The 20722-nt window shown below is 47.0% G+C and overlaps 1 protein-coding gene across 1 annotated transcript in view; it reads right to left on the bottom strand.

The window, feature by feature from the left end:
- RNASEH1 (ribonuclease H1) overlaps positions 1-20722 on the bottom strand; it is a 797310-nt gene that overhangs the window by 285589 nt on the left and 490999 nt on the right. The gene's annotated exons all lie outside the window — the stretch shown is intronic.

The following is a 20722-nucleotide window of genomic DNA, read 5'->3' as shown; positions in this document are numbered from 1 at the left end:
GATGAGGGTATTGGGGGAGACAGTGCTGAAGGCAGAGGGAAGGTCAAGCAGGAAGAGGGCTGCTGTTTCTCCTTGGTCCAGAATGTTTAGAATGTTGTCAGTGGTCGTAATGAGTGCTGTTTCGGTGCTGTGGTACTTTCTAAATCCTGATTGAGTGTTGTCTTGAAGAGGAAGGTCGAGGTGGGTTGTGAGTTGTTTGTCAATGGCCTTCCCAATCACTTTGGGTGGATTGGGAAGCAAGGGGATGGCTGGGATGTTGCTCAGTTGATTCAGGGTGGCTATGGGCTTCTTGAGGCAGTCGTTGTGTAGTGTAGTTCCTAAAATACATAGAATCTGTGTATTTAGACCACATAAACTAAGGGATTGGTGTCCAGACTGATTCCAGACACCCCAAGGGATATGTTAGCCTATTAGACCAGCTAGCGCACAATGCCACCATAAGCACCCTAACGTTACCAAGGAGCATATACTTTCTGGTAACTATCGTACATGACAACCCTTGATCCGTCAGAGAACGTGGAAATAGTACAGTACTTTTTGCTCAGTAAATCGTGCTTACTTAGTCTCAGAAAGACGCACAGAATAAACGACGGGGACCTTTTCAAAAAGCATTTTATTGAACCAGCGTCATCCTAGTATAAAACATGTTTTCTGCGACAACCATTAGACAGAAACACATGTATAAGATTACAAGGATCGATAGAGTAAATAAAAGGTAGAATTCTACCATGGTGCTAAAAAAGTGAACATATGCAGTCATATAGATACATGATAGTAATCAGGCGTACTCCTATGATGCAACCCTACCCAAGTGTACCTAGTATGTATGTGAGTGTAAAGCCAAGAATCCCCTAAGAAAGAGCCAAGCCCATTACCTGATGGGAGAGAATGAAGGACCCCGTCTAGGTCTCGAGTCGGACACCCGCAGGCCGGGACCTCAGCGTCTAGTGTCAGCATGGAAGCTTCTCTTCTTCTCTAATCTTGATATGGCTCTTTTATACCATAAAGATAGCCTCAGGTTCCTTACACAATTGATATGTTGTTGGTACGATTATGTAAATGAGCCTAAATCAATACGTACAATTATGCAAAGTATTTATTTTGCCCTAGGATGAAAATGGCCATAACTTTTGGTCAGAGTATGTTAATCCTGTTAAGTATGTCATGTGCAGGGATATTTCTAAGAATCCTCATGCATAATAAATTAAGGTAGTTTCAAGGAAACCGATCGACATTTATTTAGAACATAACTGAGTAAAAGGTCAGTGCTAGAACCATTATACAGAGCAAGGTAGGAGAAATGCAGGTAAAATGTCATGTAGCTACCTAGGCCTAGATTGGGGTACATAACAGTTGATTTCAGCAAGTTTCCATTCATCTGGCAAAGTGGCAGACGTAATGGAGGTGATGTGGGTCAGGGTGGTGCAGATTGTCAATATTCCCAGGTTGTAGATGTGGTCGGGGGCCTGGTTCCATTGGGGCCACTGACTGGATGGTCCAGATGATTGCCGCTGTCTCGTTTCTGGTTAAGGTTGTCCATTCGATCAGGTGGCCGTCTTGGTTGGTGGTGGGTAGGTTAGCAATAAGCTCTCTGGGGTTGGGTTGGTGTGCAAGTTATTGTAGATGTTTGCGATTTTGCTGTGGATGAAGTTGGATTGGTTGTTACAGAGTTGATGGGAGGCAGCAGTGTTGACAGTGGCGGAGAGCGAGGTGAAACCCTTGACAATCAATAAGATCTCCTTGCAGCTGTTGGAGCATCCTTCGATGCAGTCCACTAGTGCTTTTTTCTTGCTGCCTCTAATTTTCTGGTGACAGCATCGTAGTACAAGCTTGTAGGTAGTTCTGTCTGTGGTGTCATAGCTAGCTCTCCATTTCCTTTCTAGCTATTTACAGCTGTTTTGGTGTCTCAGAGGTCTTCTGGGAACCAGCTGGCCTGCTTGATTGATCTACTATGCTGGTTGAGTTTGGTGTGCATGAGGGAGCTCACGCAGTTTTGTTCCGGTTGTTGACGTCCTTGTCGAGGTTGCCAGTGGATCTAAGCTGATCAGTGTAGAGGACGCTGACCCAGTCTACGTTTGTAATTTTGCTCTAGCTACAGCTTGGAGTGCTGAACGTGGTAGGGGTGTTAACTTGAGGTGTGTTGATTTCCAAGTGGATGATATGGCGTGGTCAGCCCAGGTGAGCTGGGTGGTGGAGCTGTTTTTGATGTTGTCTCTTGTGGGGAAGATGGGGTTCAGTGTGTGTCTAGTGGTGTGTGTTGGTTCTGTGACGAATTAGGTGAGTATGATGTTGCTCGAGCTTTTGAGGAGTGCTGTGGAGCAGGCGTCGTTTTGGTTTTCTAGGTGAATGTTGAGGTCACTTAGGAGAATGCAGGCTCTGCAGTCTATCGTGAGTGTAGTGACAAAGTAGGTGATGGGTTTGATAAACGTGGTTGGGAGACCGGGTGGTCATAAGGCAACGATTCCATTGAGGGTTAATTTTTCAGAGATTTGCAGCTTGTGGATGTTGTTCATTTGGTGGATTCCTTGTAGATGAGCAAGTCATCCTCTTGGCTTGTGAAGGCATTTCTGTTGAGCAATCTTGTAGCCTGTAGTAATGCCGGAAGCCAATGAGGGGTTGGGCCAGGTCTCTCTGGTAAACATTCAAATGCACAGAGTGCCTGGAGCGTTAATTCAAAAGTGGAGAAGAAACCAGGGAAAAATACTAGTAACAGTAAACTAAATCTTCTCCAAAGTAAAAATATAAAACCCTACATTTATGATATAAATGTACCATACATTAGACCAGTGTTGTTAATAATTTATTGATAAACATTTTTACTTTTTTGGTGTTTAAAAAAAACATGTAATAATATTTAACAATGATGAACACATGTACAATCTGTGAGCTCCACTTGTATAAAAGATCACAAATTAACCAAATAGTTACAATGAAAACAAAAAGACATTCATACATATTCACATTGAAAAACAATATACTTATCAAGACATGCAATATAAATAAATAATGGAATCTTAATTCCTAAAGAAATAACAGTAACTGTGCAGCATAAAAATTCTCTAAGGTACAATGTTGTGTAGAACGAAGTGCGCCGACGCGCGTTTCAGAAGTTACAAGAAGATGAAAGCAGATGTTGTGACCTTCATCAGGGCGCCGTATATATATTTATGCGTCACTATATGCCTGAAAGGGTTTTGTTTTGACTTAATACTGGGTGCTCCCTTGTGTCTGGACAAAGCTATACCTCTCTGAAGAGCTCTAATTAGAGCGAAACACTGTGTCAGGGGTTGCTTTTACTCATTTCAGGTTGGCTTGAGTTGGCATTTCACTAATTCAAATCTGTAATATTGTGCCAGGAGTGATAAATGGCTTTTGTAATTTTACAGCTCGGCAAGGACAGCTCTGTACTAGTCCTATGCTTAAAGACCTTGTTGTATAAATTGCAAAAGACTTTGTCATTTTCTATCTCGGCGTGGATAGCACTGTGCTAATCCTATGCTTAAAAACTTTGATAGAAAAACAGACATTTGAGGTGAGCATATCTAGAGTGTCGCTGGTGTTGAGAGTGCTCTAACAGGGGCTGCTTTCCACCTAAACTTGAGAACTACCCAGAGTTCTCTCCTTTTTTGCATAATTTATGCGTCACTCTATGCCTGAAAGGGTTTTGTTTTGATAATATATATATATATATATATATATATATATATATATATATATTATCAATGCTCGAAGGTGTCCACCTTTGAGTAGCACGCGAACAGCAGCTTGGTTTATGTATAGGTGAGGACGGGGATCCACTCGTAGACGCCGCTACGTACGGGATCTGCCCGATGCGGTCCCTTCCACGGATCTGGATACGTCTAGGATCCCCTCCCGCGGCAGACTGGCGCATGCGAAGTACTTAGCCAGCTGAGCCGAATCCCTAGGTCTTTGTGATGCATGGCGTATGTGGCACCCGCGATCCAGGCAATTCACTCACACTTCAGCCGCACACCACACGCACGAGCGTATAGACATTATTTACATTCCCTCGGCCGACTGCCTTAGGCTCCAGGATGTCGAAATCCTCCTGCGGTGTATATCCGACCACTCTCCGGTGATGCTCACTATGGGTCCCCCTCCTGCCTCAATGCGTTAGACCTGGAGGTTGAATGCGTGGTACCTCCAAGACAAGGGCTTCCGGAAAGTGGTAGGACAGGAACACCAACATTACTTCCAAACCAATGAGGGGTCGGTGTCGTCGCTGGGTACTCTGTGGGAGCCTGGCAAGGCTACGATTCGTGGAGTGGCCAAGGGTCAACTCAAAGCCCAGCGACGTGCGCAGCTGGAACAGCTCACTTCACGCGAGGCACAGGCCTTACATCTTGAACGGTCCACCGCCCTGAACCCTGGCGCCTCAGATGTGAGACTCCTCGCCCACATACGCGAAGAGATTCGGCAACTGTCGATGGATGCGGCTAAACTCCTCTGACGCTCTTCTATTGCTAGGGTGTACGGATGGGGAGATAAAAACGGCTCCCTCCTCCACAGATTGGCCACATACCCCAGGGCGAACCGTATAATCCCCAAAATCATAGATCAAGACGGCTCGGTATGCAACTCCTCTGCTGGCATGGCCCAGGCCTTTGCTCGGTATTATCGCCAGCTCTATACAGTAGGCTCCCTCACCTCGATTTGGCAGTGCAGGTGTGTGAGAAGTTGGCCTGATATGTGATGTCCACTATTCTAGTGGGCACCCTGTATCAGTCCAAACAACCCTAATGGTGATGGTTGTAAAGTCAACCTTATAGACCAGCTATCCTAGTGGTAGCATGGACAAAGCAGTCTTAGGCCAAACTCAGAGGGCATGTGAAGCCAGCTGTTTTACCATATGCAATCCCTTTAATACCAACTGAAAGGACACCACACAGGATATATATATAAAATATATGTGTATTTATTACTAAATTAATCCTCTGGACTCTTTATGAGGTCAGAGGCACAAGCACATAAGATACTTAATCAACATACAATAAGTTGCACAAAATACAGTAATGCCCTAGGGGCACTTCGAACCATATACTAAAATAGTGGTATAAGAACCACGTCATGAACAAAGGATAGGCCTAGGGCCTGGAGAATCGCTGGGGCTACACTGTACTACCATAGGCTAGGGAGCAGGAGGCCCACGGGATGCGCGTGCAGTGTCTTTACACACACGCGAGTTACCATAGAGTTAGAATGGGAACGAAAGAAATGGAAACTAGTTCATTTAAGTGACTTCCGGATGGACAAGAAGAAAGCTACTTGAAAGTTAGACACTAGGATAGTAAATACCCACAGGAGCACCTAAGTACTCGCGTTACCTCACCCACAGGAAGCGGGTGCATAGGTGTCAAAGTGTGTCGGGTTTTGTCGCTGAATCCTATGGAGCCTTGAAGAAAGATGCTGCAGGCGACCAGGAGGGAAGTGTCCGGTTGGATCCAAGGGCGGATCGAGGATGAAGAGTACCTGAAAGCAGAGGGGACAGAGTCTGGGTCACTAGCCAATGACCAGGAAGAAACCAGGCGATGTCGCGAAGCAATCAGGTGATGTCGTGAAGCTTGTCTCTGCAGCCACGTGGACCAGGAGGTGTCGACGACGACCAGGAGCTTGATACGGACTTTCTCACGAAGGCTCTCGCTGTCGGCGGTGTCGGCTTCCGGATTGGAGTCAACAAGCCTTGGCAAAGGCAACCCACACAGGAATCGAAGATGGCTTACGGATCAGACCAGCAAGGTCTGATGGGCTTCTCCTTTTCAGGGAAGCAGGGGCCAGTCTGAACCAACCAGACCAGCGGTGTAAATCAAAAGGTTCGTCGTCACAGAGGCCACTAGCCAACGGGCAAGTGAGCGGACAGACGCGTCGAGCAGGAAAATGCAGAAGGGCCCCACGCAGAACTCGTGGAGTGTGGAGGGCTGATCTTCAGTGCAGTTGGTGCTCGGGGCTGGGGCTTCTCAATCCCCAATGCTCAACTTCGAGGGTGCCTCAGAAGTTGCACGGAAAGCAATTCGCTGGCTTTCCAAGATGGCCGGTCCCACGTCTCTTGTCGCCTCCACGGGTCTCAGGTCTGCTGTGACTGTGGATCGGGCTGTTGGAAGTCTGGAAGTCCGGCTCTGTGCTCGGGCTCCTGCAGGAGCGTCAACAAAGCAAACCGCTGATCGCTTGATGGTGCCTGCTTGCACAGGGTGGTCCCTCCTTGACCACAAGGGAGATTCTTCAGTCTTCTATCATCAGGTAGAACGTCAAAGGTCCAGAGTTTCGTTTCAAGTTTCAGTCAGGATAAATCTAAAATCTTGGGACTCGGCTCCTACCTATATACCAAATTTAGGGGCTGGATTACCTGCTAGGTCCCTCTTATGGGTGGGACCAGGGAAGTGGGTAGTTACACCCCTTTCCCTTTGTCCAGTTTCATGCCAGAGCTGGGGCTGGAGTGCCCCAGCACCGGTTTGAACCGGACTATGCATGGGACACCTTGTGTGCCCCAGTTAGTGTCTCATTCATTCAGCCCTCCCTGCCTCAATACACTATGGCCTGTCTGGGGTGGTGCTAGCACCTCCCAAGACAGGAAACCTATTGTCCAAGCCTCCCTCGCTGGAAGGACTCCCAGCAGCAGGAGGTCAGACTTGTGTCTGTGGTAGCAGCATCCATTATGTGATGCTGAGGCTCTGGTTAACTTTAACCGGGATAAGTAGGAACAACATGTCTTCTCCCTCTAGAAGGGTGGAATGCTACCCCCGTCGCCAGAACTGGCGAGGGGATAGTATTCCAAAGCATGTGACACCTTACACGACATGTTTTGATAAAGCCAAACCAATGTTAGCATTTAACCGCGAGGTTCATAATGCACTTAAGGGTATATGGTATGGCTATATCCTAGAACAGCTATAAGGACATGGGTCCGAAAGCTGCAGACAGGCTCAGCTCATGCTAGAACCTCATCTCACATAAAACCAAGCACTCTACCTCCAGGATTGTTAAGGCCTGCCATAGGAGTGACTTATAGGTGTATATGTGTCTAGATACGAGGTTAGATATAGGAATACTATACCTAGGCAAGGGGTGATTACACGACCTTGCCCCAGCTGAGTGATCAGCCAGTTGTGTCAGTTTGGATGGCCAGCCAGGGGTGGCAAAAGATATGCAGCAGCCCCTGGTAGGCCTTGGGTGCACCTAAGCCCTTGGTACCTATGGTACACTGTACAGGGACTCACAAGAGTGACCCAACATCCAATTAGGTATGCACCTAAAGTACATGGAGTCCATTTTACAGAGAGAGCAGATAGTTGACCTGGGATCCTGCTGATCAGGGCCCCAGGCTAAGTCGAAAACCAGCTAAACACAAGGCAAAAAATCTGGGGTAACCATAGTCTGGTATCCACCTTCCTACAAGGTAGACCTGGACCGCCCCATCACCCGTGATGAAATCGGGGAGGCGATTGCCCTTGTGTTGTCTGGCAAAACACTGGGTCCGGATGGCCTCCCCCAGGAGAATTACGCCCTGTTCCGCGAGACGTTGATTCCACACCTTTCCCAGCTATTCAATGAGGCAGTGGAGAAGGGTTCCTTTCCGCCAGAGACTGATGTGGACACCATTGTGGCCCTGCCGCAATCCCAGCCACCCTCACCTCGGTGCGCGGAGTAGCGTACCATCTCACTTATTAACACAGAGCTAAAACCATATGCCACGGTACTCGCTCAGTGCCTCAAACCCCATTTGCACACGCTGGTGCATCCAGATCAATGCAGGTTCATGCCATCCCGTGGTACCCGTCACTGTCGGCGGAGGCTCCACTCTGCCCTGGCCCACCGGAATTTACTCACCCCCTACCTCACACTTCTCCTGGCAGACTTTGCGAAAGCCTTCGATTCGGTGGATTGGGGGTTTTTGGACGACGTCCTGGCAGAGATATCTTTGGACAACGCTTTCATGGTCTTGCCCGTGTATTGTATGCTCACCCGAAAGATAGTGTCCTGGTGAACGGGGTTCTATCCGAACCCTTCCAGATCTGTAGGGGAACGAGGCAGGACTGCCCCCTCTCTCCACTGCTCTTTGCGCTGGTGTGAGAAGTTGGCCTGATGTGCAGTGCTCACTGTTCTAGTGATCACTATATATCAGTCCAAACAACCCTTATTGATGATTGGTTGTAAGTCAACCTTATAGACCAGCTATCCTAGTAGCATGGATACGAGCAGTCTGAGGCTAAGACTCTAGAGGGCGTGTTAAGCCAGCTGTTTTACCATCACATTACCCCTTGAACACCCAGTGAAAGGACACCACACAAGTGTTATGAAAATAAACAATGTATTTATTAGAATCACAACAACCCTGTACTCTTTATGAGGACAGGGTGCTAAGCACACAACAAAACTCTTATGAAAATACTTAAGTTAGCACGTTATACACAAATGCCCGAGGGGCACGAAAAACCATATACTCTAAAAGTGGAATGCAAATTACTAGCAGGTAAGTAACGATTCTCAGAGGCTTTGGGATCGCTAGGACTGGACTACTGAACCTTTAGATTACTAGCAGGAGGCCTAGGGAACTCGGGTGCAGAGTGTGCACTCTCACGCGGGATGCGGGACAAAGTCTATGGAAGCTAGAATTCACAAAGTTAGTGTTCACGGGCGAACCCGACCTGATAGGGAGAAAACGACAGTGGATCCTGACCCTTGGATAGTGAGGCTATGCTGGGGCACCGAAATGCCGAAGTTACCTAGCCCAGGGGCTGCAGCTGCATAGGTCTGAAAAGACGTCGGGAATCCTCGTGCCGGACCAGGAGCCTGGAAGAAGGAAGTTGCTGGCAGGCGACCAGTGAAGAAAAGTTCGATGGATCCAAGCCTGGATCAAGGAAGAAAACCTGAAAGCAGAGGGGACCAAGTTCTTGAATCACTAGCCAGTGATTAAGTGGGCACCAGGATGGCACCGGGCGAAGTCACCGCAGTCAGGTGAGTGGGCGCTGCTGGGCTCTGCAGTCTCTCGGACCAGGAGGCGTTGTCGGCGACCAGGATGGAGGTGCGAGCTGTCCCACGAAGGTTCTTGCTGTCGACGTCGCTGGACCCAGGATTGGGCAACAAGTCTTGGCAAATGCAAGGCCCACGCGGTGGACCTAAAATGGCGTCTTGGCCGGACCAGGAGGGTCCAGGGTACTTCTCCGATGGAGGGAAGCAAGGGCCAATCTGGAGCAACCAGACTAGCAGCAGTATTGTCGTCGGGCGTCGTTCGGAAGGCCACAAGCCAGCGGGCTAGTAGCCAAACAACGCGGTGAGCAGCAAAAAGCAGAAGGGCCCCACGCCGATCGTGGAGATGCTGGGGGGCTGCTCTTCGGTGCTGGAGCTGCTCAGGGTGGGGGTTTCTCGGACCCCAAAGCACTCACCAGGAAATTACTTGGTGGGCTTGCTGTGCAGAAGTCGTGCAGTCTTGGCGATGGCCGGTCCCTCGAGGTCTCGTCGCACCCACGGTTCTCAGCTGTGCTGTAGAGGTGGGTAGAGGTCAGAGGTGCCAGGGAAGCCGGGTCTCGTCGAGCTGGGCAGTCGGATTCCGGAGGAAGGACGTGCAGCAGACCGCAGTGTTCTTGGATGGTGCCTGCGGATGCAGGGTGACTACTCCTTAGCCACAAGGGAGAATCTTGAAGAAGAAATCGTGAAGTCCTTTCGTGGAAAGTGGTATCTTGATTCCAAAGATGATCTGATTTGGAAGGGGGCCAGTCCCTACCTTTATCTGGGAAAAGGGGGCTGGCACGCGACTAAGTCCTGCCCTAGGGGTGGGACCAGGAGGGGGGTGGTTACACCCACTTCCTTGGCGGGCTTTTCCCCAGCACAGGGTCTGGAGTGTCCCTGGAACTGGTTCAAGCCAGCCTATGCACAGTGAGCACCGGGGTGCCACGTGCAGTCACCTTCCTCTGAAGCCCTGCCTACCTACAATACACAAAATCCTGTCTGGGACGGTGCTGGCACCGCCCCTGGCAGGAAACCCTTTGTCCTTGCCTCCTGCTCTGGGAGGACTCCCAGCAGCAGGAGGGCAGACTTGTGTCTCGGTGGCAGCATCCATTTTGTGGATGCTAAGGCTCTGTCTGACTTTAACCGGGGTTAGGGGTTACATACATGTCGTGTCCCTCTAGAAGGGTGGAATGCTAACCCCGTCGCCAGAATTGGCGAGGGGTTAGTATTCCAATTCGTATGACACCTTACTCGACATGTTTTGATAAAGCGATACCAGAGTTGGCATATAACCGCGAGGATTATAATGCACTTAAGAGTATATGGTATGCGATATCATGGAAACGGCTAAGGGATAGATCCCGAAAGCCGCAGACAGGCTCAGCTCATGCCAGAGCACCATCTCACACGATTCCAAGCACTCCGCCTTCAGGATTGTTAAGGCCTGCCATAGGAGTGACTGATAGGAGATCTGTGTGTCCATTTTTAGGGTTAGATATAGGTATACTATATCTAAAGCAAAGGGTGATTACACCACCATGCCCCAGCTGTCAAGCAGCCAGTTGTGTCAGATTTGGATGGCCAGCCAGGGGTGGCATAATACATGCTGCAGCCCCTGGTAGGCCCTGGGTACACCTATGCCCTGGGTACCTAAGGTACACTGTACAGGGACTGGTAAGGTGACTCAGTATCCAATTTAGATATGTACCTAAGGTACATGGAATCCATTTTACAGAGAGAGCAGTAGGCCTGGGGTCCTGAATAGCAGGGCCCCAGGTCAACTAAGTCAGAAAACCAGCAAAACACCAGGCAAAAAGTTGGGGGCAACCATAGTCAGGGATCTACCTTCCTACAGCTGGTGATGAAGCTCCTGGCAGTCCTGATATGCTCTAGCGGACAGGTGCAGGGTTGGGAATGGCCCAATGCAGAAGCAGAAAAAAATCGCCCTCTACGCGGATGATGTCCTAATTTATCTAGCGGACCACGTGAGTTCGGACCCTCACAACCTCCGGATCCTCCAGGTCTTTCGAGCAAGCCTCTGGCTTCATCCGGTTAAGTTGGTCTTGGTCCCCCTCCACATCTCCAGAGAGTGTTTTGAGTGGCAGTCCACCATACCGCTCTGCCGTCAGTCGTTTAAGTACTTAGGGATATGGGTGTCTTTGCTCACTGAGCTCTTAATGTCACTCCCCCGGTGAAGCAGGTTAGGAATGATCTGTTGAAATGGCAGCCACTGCCTCTGAATCCCATGGGAAGAGTCGCGCTTTTTAAAATGATGATTCTTCCCAGATTCCTTTACATGCTTCAAAACACTCCCCTTAATTTTCTGAGAGCGTGGTTCCGGTAACTTGACAGCCTGCCTTCCAAATTCCTTTGGGGGAGGGGCTTGCCCCGATTGGCCCTGGGCGTCTGCCAGATACATTCCTTTGATGGGGGTCTAGGGATGACCCATTTATACCTATATTATCTGGCAACGCGCTTGCTTGTGCTGCATGACTGGTTCAACGGGGGTTGGTCTGTCCGGCATACAGGTTGGAACTCAGTGAATTGGGTTTGTCCAACCTCAAATCGATGTATGGGGCACCTGTCCCGTCTCATTTGCCCGAAATGACTCGTTCTGCGTTCCTGGCATGCCAGGCTGCGCTCCGCCACACCAAATGGACCCGCACTCTGACCCAATGCACACCCTTGTGGCAGGGGAACTGGCTCATGAAAGTCAACGGGCTACAGGGATTCCGGTCGTGGGACCTGATAGGTATCTCACAGCTGGGCGACGTTTGGGTGGGTCATCATATGCTTCCAGGACCTTCAGGCAAGATATTACTTGCATCACTCTCCGTTTTACAGATATTTACAGCTGCGCCACACCCTTCAGGTGCACCTCACGACTGGCACACGTCTCCCGGATCACAGCCCACCTGAGGCGCAAAACATGCTGGGGTACCTGGGAAGGGGGGCATCTCCCGCATCTATTGGACACTTTTTACCAATACCCCCACCTCACTTGAGCGGCTGCGGACCCAATGAGAGGAACGGGTGGGCTCCCTGGAAGAGGAGGACTGGTGCGACGCCCTTCTGGCACCCAGGACAGTCACGGCCTCTGCCAGACTGCGTATGATACAGCTCTATTTCTTACATGCTGCCTATTTGACACCCCAGATCTCTGTACTGGGGTGAATGTATGACATTGTTCTGCATTCTGTACATCAACCGTTGTTTTTGCATTTGTCACCCCAAGTGGAACGTGTATGCTCAGACGTGAGTCCCGTGCTCTCCATGCCACTGGAATCAAGCTATCCTGGCTGAAGAGGGCTGAAAGCCCATAATCGGTCCTAGGATGCTTGTTTCCAGTCCAGGGAGGACCTGGTTTGGCAGTTCAGGCTGGACTGTTCCCATGGGGCACAGGGTCAAGACTGGTTTGCATATGACTGGGTTCAAACGGGAATAGCATGGTGAGCAAAAAAACGATGGATTTAGGCCCAGATCTCTGTACTGGGGTGCATGTATGACATTGTTCTGCATTCTGTCCATCAACTGTTTTTGCCTATTTGACACCGGCACGTCTACACCGCGTGGGGTTCTAGCCGACCCCCGCCTGCACGAGGTGCGGCTACGAGCCAGCCGACTTTCTCCATATGGTGTGGTCATGCCCGTGCTTGGCGCGATTCTGGGGAGACATTGATGGGGAACTCCCTGAGGTGCTGGGGTGGGAGATTCCTCACAACCCGAAGCATGCGATCCTGGGCATCACAGACGGGTTGGATGGGTCCAGATATGAATTTATTTTTACACTACAGCAATGGTGGTGGCCAAGAGAGATATAGCCACCGCCAGAGATATAGACTGGTGCACGGAAAAAACAATGTATGCCGCGCGTGGTTGCCCCAAGTGGTACCGTAGGGTTTGGGGGAAGTGGTTGGGGGGCTTGGTTTAGTTTCGTAGGGGATTCTCCAGATGCTGTCATTTTGATTTACATGTACTTTACCTTTGGATTGTCCAGACTATTGTACACATCCATTTGTTATCATGGAACCTTGATGTTTGGCTGGTATCTTTCTGTTAAAATCAATAAAAATTTGTTTATCAAAAAAATAAAATAATTATTAACACTGGTCTGATGCATGGTACAATTTTATCATAAACGTAGTCTTTTCATATTTATACTTAGTAGAAGATTTTGTTTACTGTTACCACGTCTCTCTGGTAAACAGGATGTCGGGTGCGTCGCTGCTCAGGTCTCATTTCGGTTGTGTGTTTGCTGAGTGATCATGTGTTGAGAATCATGCCTGTAAGTGGGAGTTGACCCGAGGGTTTGCTATGGTGTGTGGTATACGCTGGGAGTGTAGGCGTTGTTCATGTTTGTATAGTGTGTGTTATGTGGGAGCATTGAGGTTAATAAGACTTCAGACCCTACAGCAAAGACTGCATATGCCACTAAACGAATACGACAAGCAAAATACATGAGGGCAAGAAGCCCGGAAGCCTCAGAGCTACTCTCGCAGGGATCCAGTATCCAGGTTGAAATACTGGGTTCACAACCTGAATGTCCAGGATTCTTTGGGACAGAATTAAGGTCATGAACTGCACCATGAACAGAACAGCTTCTATAAGACCAGGTGTCATTTTGGCTCATCGATCAAGAACCATAACAATGTCAGGAACCTCGCCGTCACCTGGAGGAGGTCCTTGACTAACTGTGGCAAATCCTCTTTCAACAGCTAGTCGTCGAGGTAGAGGAAAACTGGTACTCCCAACCTCTGAAGATCGACAGCAGCCACTACCATCACTTTCGAGAACAACTAAGGGGTGCAAGTAAAGCCAAAGTGGAGTGCAGAATGCTTGAAATTCTTCTGGGTGAACTTCATCCACAAGTAAAATTTGTGGGACCACCGAACAAGCATATACAAGTATGGCTCCTGCAGGCCTTAGGCAACCATCTAGTTGACCAGATCCAGGGCAGATAGGACTTGGGCCAAATTAAGCATTTTGAATTAGTCCTTCCGGAAGGCCTTTGAGGACAAAGATCCAAAACAGAACAAAGGCCTCCGTTCTTCTTTGGCATGAGGAAATAGTGGGGACAGCAACCCATCCCTTTTGTCGAGACCGGTATGCTCTTAATGGCCTATACCATTGATACTCAAAGTAAGTCCCAGGGACTGCATGAGGCCCTCCTGACCTTTAAATGCGACTCCCTGGTCCACTGCAGCACTTATCTGCTGTTTACATCGACTAAGCACTAAACCATAAAAACATTTTAAATAAACAGGCAAGTCTTTATTTAACCCCTTCCATGCTGCCGCAATTCTGCTCCTGTGCTGAAGATTTCAGCGCGGGTGCGGTCATGACGGCCCCCAGCAGCACACGAGCACTGTAGTGCATGACGGCTGGGGGCCGTCATCAGCATGCAAGGGGTTAAAGGTTAATTCATGTGAAAGGAATGAAGTAACTAGGGAGTCCTGCACAGCATAACTTTAGGAACATCTGTTAGACATCTTGTAGCAAAAGTGTAAAAATATGATAAAGTCTCTTCAAAATTCAAAAAGTATATTTCATTAACATGCAGAACAGTTTCCCTTTAGTACATCAGGTTGTATCAGCGCATTGAGAATTCGTTTTGGTACTACTGAAGTGGTGCAAGGTGCACACTAATACCTATCAGGTTGGCTCATTCATGTTGGTGAGACTATGGGTTTATAGAGCGAACTACACCTTTCGCAACACGTTCAATGGTCAAAAGGGTGCGCCAGTCCAGTCGTATTGCATTGGACTATTTGCTGTGTATAGACATGATGGTGCTGCAGAAGAGAGTGAATTGGTGTGATATGGTTTGGTAAGACAACAAAACTGCTAGACCATTTCAGATGAGTTTTTCAGAATACTTTGTTTAGGAAAATGGAATCTGTGAAAAACTATAAAGGGTTTGACCACGGACATAGCATTAGATGTGAGACCCTGCAATCAAGGGGAGTACCCCCCAAAAAAAACATCTAGCCCTTTAAGTGGATTAATAACTCATTTATGTATTCAAACAGGCTTTCAATCACTCCTCCATAAAAGCAAGTTGCTAAACCTGGACAGAAACTCACCTAAATCTCAACACCTACTATCAAAACAAATGAACAATCAAACGCTATGTAACTAAAACTTCCAGATTTACAAGGCCTCTCTTTACTGCATCTCCCAAGGATTCTACATAACTGTCAGAATGCTCCACATTTTAATCATCAACCACACCTTCTCATATCAGCTAATACTTTAAAGAGAACTATCCGAGAAACAGATTCAAACGCCAAAGGGTGTCAAACATGATCCTAAGAGACATTTTGAAGCACTTATCACAAACACACCCCGAAAAACTTTTCAATCAATAGAGGAAATCAACCTCCATGAGAGACATAATTACTGACACACAAGATGATGACTTACATGCACATTATAAGAATGCATAGAAATCCAAGCGCACTGATACAAAAATATGCCCCAAGATTACCACACCAACATTTAGACATGCCAAATACTAGCACATCCACAAAGAAAGGAATCAACCTCTGATGTTGTATAAGCAACAGAAGCTCAGCTTCAATCACTCTTTCTTCTCCCTCAAAATAAATCCCACATGCCACAGACATTTTGCATTACAACCCCTTGCACTCAGTCAGTCAGAATAACTTTATTCGGCTTACTCAAAAGCCATACAAAGCAAAGATAAAAAAAGAAAGATACAATACTTTTCATATAAAACTATCCTAGTTACATAAAAGGAAAAAAAGAAAAAGAAAAAAAAAAAAAAAAACATTACATAAATAACAATTTGATCTACGCCAAAAACATATCATTTGTACATAAAGATAAAAAGGTAAAACAGACTTTTCTATAAACTAATCGTAACAGGCGACTTTCGCCCTTGAAGCAGCTACCAGAAAACTGGCAATGCAAAAAGTAACATACGGGTTGGGTAACAGTTGCAAATAAAGCATGGCTGGTCTCACTTGAGTAAAGCCGGCCTTTTTAAGTATAGGCAACAAATATTTTTTCCGTGGTTCTAAAAACAACCCGCAAAACATAGTAAAATGCATTGTGTCCTGCACTGAGGACTGATCACAACTACAGGGGGGAGCCAATTCTGGTTTCTGCCAGTTTTTAAAAGAACCCAAATAAAAATGTAGCAAATTAAGTCTAAATTTAATTAAAAGAAACCTATGAAAGGGAATTGTGACAAAGCCAAGGTATGGAGCAAGTGATGGTGAATTGACTAATAAGCAGTGTGCCCTCACTGCCGGTTTTATCAGTTCGCATTCTTCACGGCATGCTTCCTTCCTTTCGAGAAATGACTTTTTAACAAAATCAATATCTTGAAACCTAATATTCTCGGGGGAGGAAAAAAGATCTGGCCGCCCAATGTCCGAAAAAGCCTTACTCAAATAAGCCACCCAAGGAATCTTCTTAGATCTATCCAAGGACAGCACGTCTGACATAATCTTGTGATTCAGTGGGAGATCTTCATTCATCCACATTTTCAACCAGAGAATCAGAGGGGCCATGCTCAGCTTATCTGAAAGAAATTGTAGGCCCACTTCTTTATGAATTGAATACGTCGGGGTCGACTGGGGGACAGAGAGTAAGGATCTGATAAATCTATTTTCCGCTTTTTGGATTGGTTCCACATTTACATAGCCCCACAATGCGGAACCATATAAGGCAATGGCTATGGGTTTACTGTTATAAATTTTCAATATAGCTTCCATGGGCCTAGCCCCCAGCCTACCAGCAAATCCCAGGAGCGCAGAAGATGATCTGATAACAGCCAACCTCTTAGCTCTTACCTGCGGCCCCCAGGACCCTTTCTGGTCAAACAAAACACCTAAGTAGGGAAATGTAGACACCCTTGAGACAATGTCCCCCCTACATGTAAATGTTTTGCTTTTCTTCTTGCGACACTCTAAGCCCACCACCATTGTGTGTGACTTGGTTACGTTTATTTTAAGATCTAATTTCTCCATAAACGAACCAAAGGCATTCAAAAGGCACTGGAGGCCAACACCCGTGCGGGCAATCAGCACGGCGTCATCCGCGTATAGGAGCGCCGGGACCTTAATTGCCCCCACACGCGGGACATCGGCTTCCTGCCCACACAGGTGTGCACCTAGGCCATTAATATAGATGGTGAAGAGTAAAGGGGCTAAGATACAACCCTGCCGCACCCCCCTCAATGACCTAAATGAAGTGGTACACCTACCCTCATTTGTCATGCGTACATTAGCGGAGAGTTCTTGATGCAGGGTAGCTATGAAAGAGACCAAGGTCTCGTCAATACCCATCTCCAGCAAAATGGCCCACAGCTTCGACCTGTTAACGAGGTCAAAAGCCGAGGAGAGGTCCATAAATGCAAGATATACGGACCCCTCCTTGGCTACAGTATATTTGGAAATGAGCAGATGTAAGTTGACGCACTGTTCTATAGTGCCCTTTCTTTCCCTAAAACCATATTGGATTTCGGCCAACCCGCCACACTGCTCTACATTTTCCTTCAACCTTGTTAAAAGAACTCTACCCAAGATTTTCACAGAGGAATCGAGGAGGGATATGGGTCTATAACAGACTGGGTCATCCCGCGAGCCCTTTTTAAAAATTGGAACAATAGTAGAATTATCCCAGGAGGCAGGTGCCAATCCACCATTAACGGCATTAAACACGTTTGCCAAGACTTCCGCCCAGAGTTTTGGTGAGAACTGAAAGAAGTCAGCAGGCACGCCATCAGGGCCCGGTGCTTTATGCTTTTTAGTGGCCAAAATAGCTTTTTCCACCTCATTTCGATCAAAAAAGATGGGGGAGATGGCTGAAGTTTTCAGCGGGACATCATACATCGCGTCAACAGTGTCCCCATAGACATTTTTAAAATGTAACAGCCATTTATCCTCGGAGACAACACAATCCATAGAATCATTGCTGTCATCCGAAAAAAAGGGCTGCTTGATGATCTCCCAGAATTTTTTGCTGTCTTTCAGGACTGCTACCGAAATGAGATTGTCCCAGGCCTCTTGCTTAATAGTGTCTTTCCGTTTTTTGACAGCTAACTTATAGATCTTCCTTAGTCTGCTAATCTCGCTTTTAACCCTTGGAGTGTTTTTAAGGGCTACCAGCAATGATCTATGCGCTTTAGAGCAAGCTGAATCAAACCAGCGCTTAGCCCCTGGGGTTCCTTTTTTTGTCTTGGCTATGAGATCCTGTGAAACCTGCCCACATATGCCTTCAAATGCATCAACAATTTCTTGGTCCTGGGCACATGGGTTTTTACAAATCTCCACATTATCCCTAATTTTAGCATAATTTTCAGCATAAAATTCATCCGGTACCACCTTAGCCCATTTCAGGCGTCTACCTTGATCAGCAGTCTTCAAGTGGAGGCCAGAGCTGAATGCAAAAGGTGAAGAACCCATATGACCTCCCCACGCTACTTCTAGTTCAACTGGGTTATGGTCACTGAAATGTGATTGAACTGTGCGATAAGAAATTACCCGGTTTAAGATTCCCACAGATATAAAAATGTAATCTATAGTTGTGCCTTGGGAAATGCCAGTAAAAGTTGGCAGTCTAGTGCCCCCATCTGGTTCGTGAAGATCGAAATTAGCAAGTAGATCTTCCAATTCCTCACCCTCTAACGTGTGTTCAAAATGGGGTCCCTCTGTTCCATCATCCCTTTCCATACTGTTTTTCATACAAAACAAGTTACAAGGATGTATATTAAAATCACCTAATACAATGTATTCAGTATCTAACTTAGTATTCTGGCTGGCTAAATTTAAAATATTATCTAATCCAGTGATATTTTGACCTCTATGGTCGCAATTCGCTGAATTGTAGAAGTTTACAAAAATAGTTCTGCTAATATGATTAGTAGTCACTCTTTCGACCATCAAAATGTTTGGAGAATTGGTACTAATCTCCCTGAAAGTACCCTTTAATTCTAGTGAGAACAAGAACAGGCCTCCCTTAGCCCTCCCCATGCGACTGGGGACAGCAGGTTTGGTAAAGTTTATAAAACCATCCCACCAAAGGTTTACAGAGGTATCCCAGGTTTCCTGGAGCGCGATGATGTGGTGACTTAGAACAAAATTTGTCCACAACTTATCCTGTCGCTTACCATTTAACCCTGCTATGTTCCAACTTATCAGTTTGCACGGGGCTCCAGCTTGCATAGGCTCCGAATACCCTGCCAAAATCCCTGCATTATTGCACATTGGTTGAGTTGAGTCATCTAAACCAGCTTCCGATGGTCTCTGCAGCTCAACTTCTGCAATGTGCCTAGTCACACAATGCTCAGACAAATATGACATAGGAGGGTGAACATGTCTAGGTGTAATTTGTTCTCCCTGCCCTATCAGGGGGATGAACTCGTTAGAATCCGAACTATTAATGAGTAAGTTATTCCGTTCTTGTTGCTGGTCAGAATCATTTTTCCCCAAGATCATGCCCTCTATCTGTCAGTCGCAATCATTTAAATTGGACAAAACACCGTACCTGTTCCCTGTACCAAACCCCCAATCAAATGGGGTGGCTGTCTGGCCCCAACCATTCACTACTGTATTCCACGCAGGTTGTGTAGTATTGGGGCGCATCAAAAATTGTTCATTACCCGGCCTGGCCATAAGGCCATGTCCATGTCCTCCATTATCAAATCCTGGGGTACTTACTCCCCACCTATTTATGTTGTGCCAATTTGGACCCGGGGTTCTAGCCCTTTGCCCAATCGGGAAATTATATTGCCCTGTCCCTAGGCTAGTCATTAAATGTGGGCGATCATTGTTAAATCTAGGTCTATTTTCCCCACCCCAATGGGTGACTCTTGTCTGTCTTCTAGTCCTGGGCAGACTAGAGGAGGTCACAATATGATTTTTATGATACAAATTTTTCAAGGTGAGCGGAATTATAAAACCGCTTCTACGCTGAGGTGGGAAAATATTGATAAGGATGTTGGGAAGTGTCTCTGCACTAACAAAATTTAAGACTACACAATCCCCTTTGAATTTCTTTTGATTATTCCCAATCCAAGGTACCCTCCTTGTCGTGACAATTTCCCTTGCTAACTGATCAACTCCCTGGGGTGCCATATACATAATGGTGGAAAGCCAGTGTAGAGCTTTATCTTTTAGACCTTGGGCAGTTTCCTTTTGCTCAGGAAGTAGTACAGGGACATTCGCTAATACTAAAACTAAGGGTGAGGCTGCCATGATAAAGTGTACTGAATCCTCCCCTAAATTCAGTGGTGCTAAAACAGCAGGAGCTAAAGTTGGTGGCTCACTTATGATAACCTGGCCTGGGTCAGATAATAAGGGTGACTGCCCTACCAAAGTGGGCTGTTCTTGGCCCTCAATGCCATAAGTATCACTAGTTTCACCAGTATCAGGACCCGTGCCCACCTCCACTGTGGTCACTGATTTAATAACATGAGAGGCTAGGTTCGCCAGATCATTTACCACCTTGGTTTGTGACCCTCCCATCTTTTTTACTTCTGCTGTTAATTTATCTATCTTCCCAATGAGTGGCTTAATGATGGTCCTAATTTTAATGTCCATCATTTCCGAAATCCTATTAAATAGGTCATCGTCAATGATTTGCCTGAACTCTTCTGGGTTCTGGTGCTCCACATTATTGTCTTTATGTCTAAGTAGCGAGGAACCCTTTTTCTTTCCTGTCTGCTTAGCCCCACGTTTAGCTTGGGACCTTCTGCAATTTCTTACTGGTCGGCCAACAGGGGACGGTAGTG

This window comes from Lissotriton helveticus, chromosome 6 (assembly GCF_964261635.1).
Source record: "Lissotriton helveticus chromosome 6, aLisHel1.1, whole genome shotgun sequence".
In the NCBI taxonomy this organism is placed as follows: domain Eukaryota; kingdom Metazoa; phylum Chordata; class Amphibia; order Caudata; family Salamandridae; genus Lissotriton; species Lissotriton helveticus.
The sequence above is the reverse complement of the archived record's forward strand: the minus strand, read 5'-3'. Positions and strand labels throughout refer to the sequence as shown.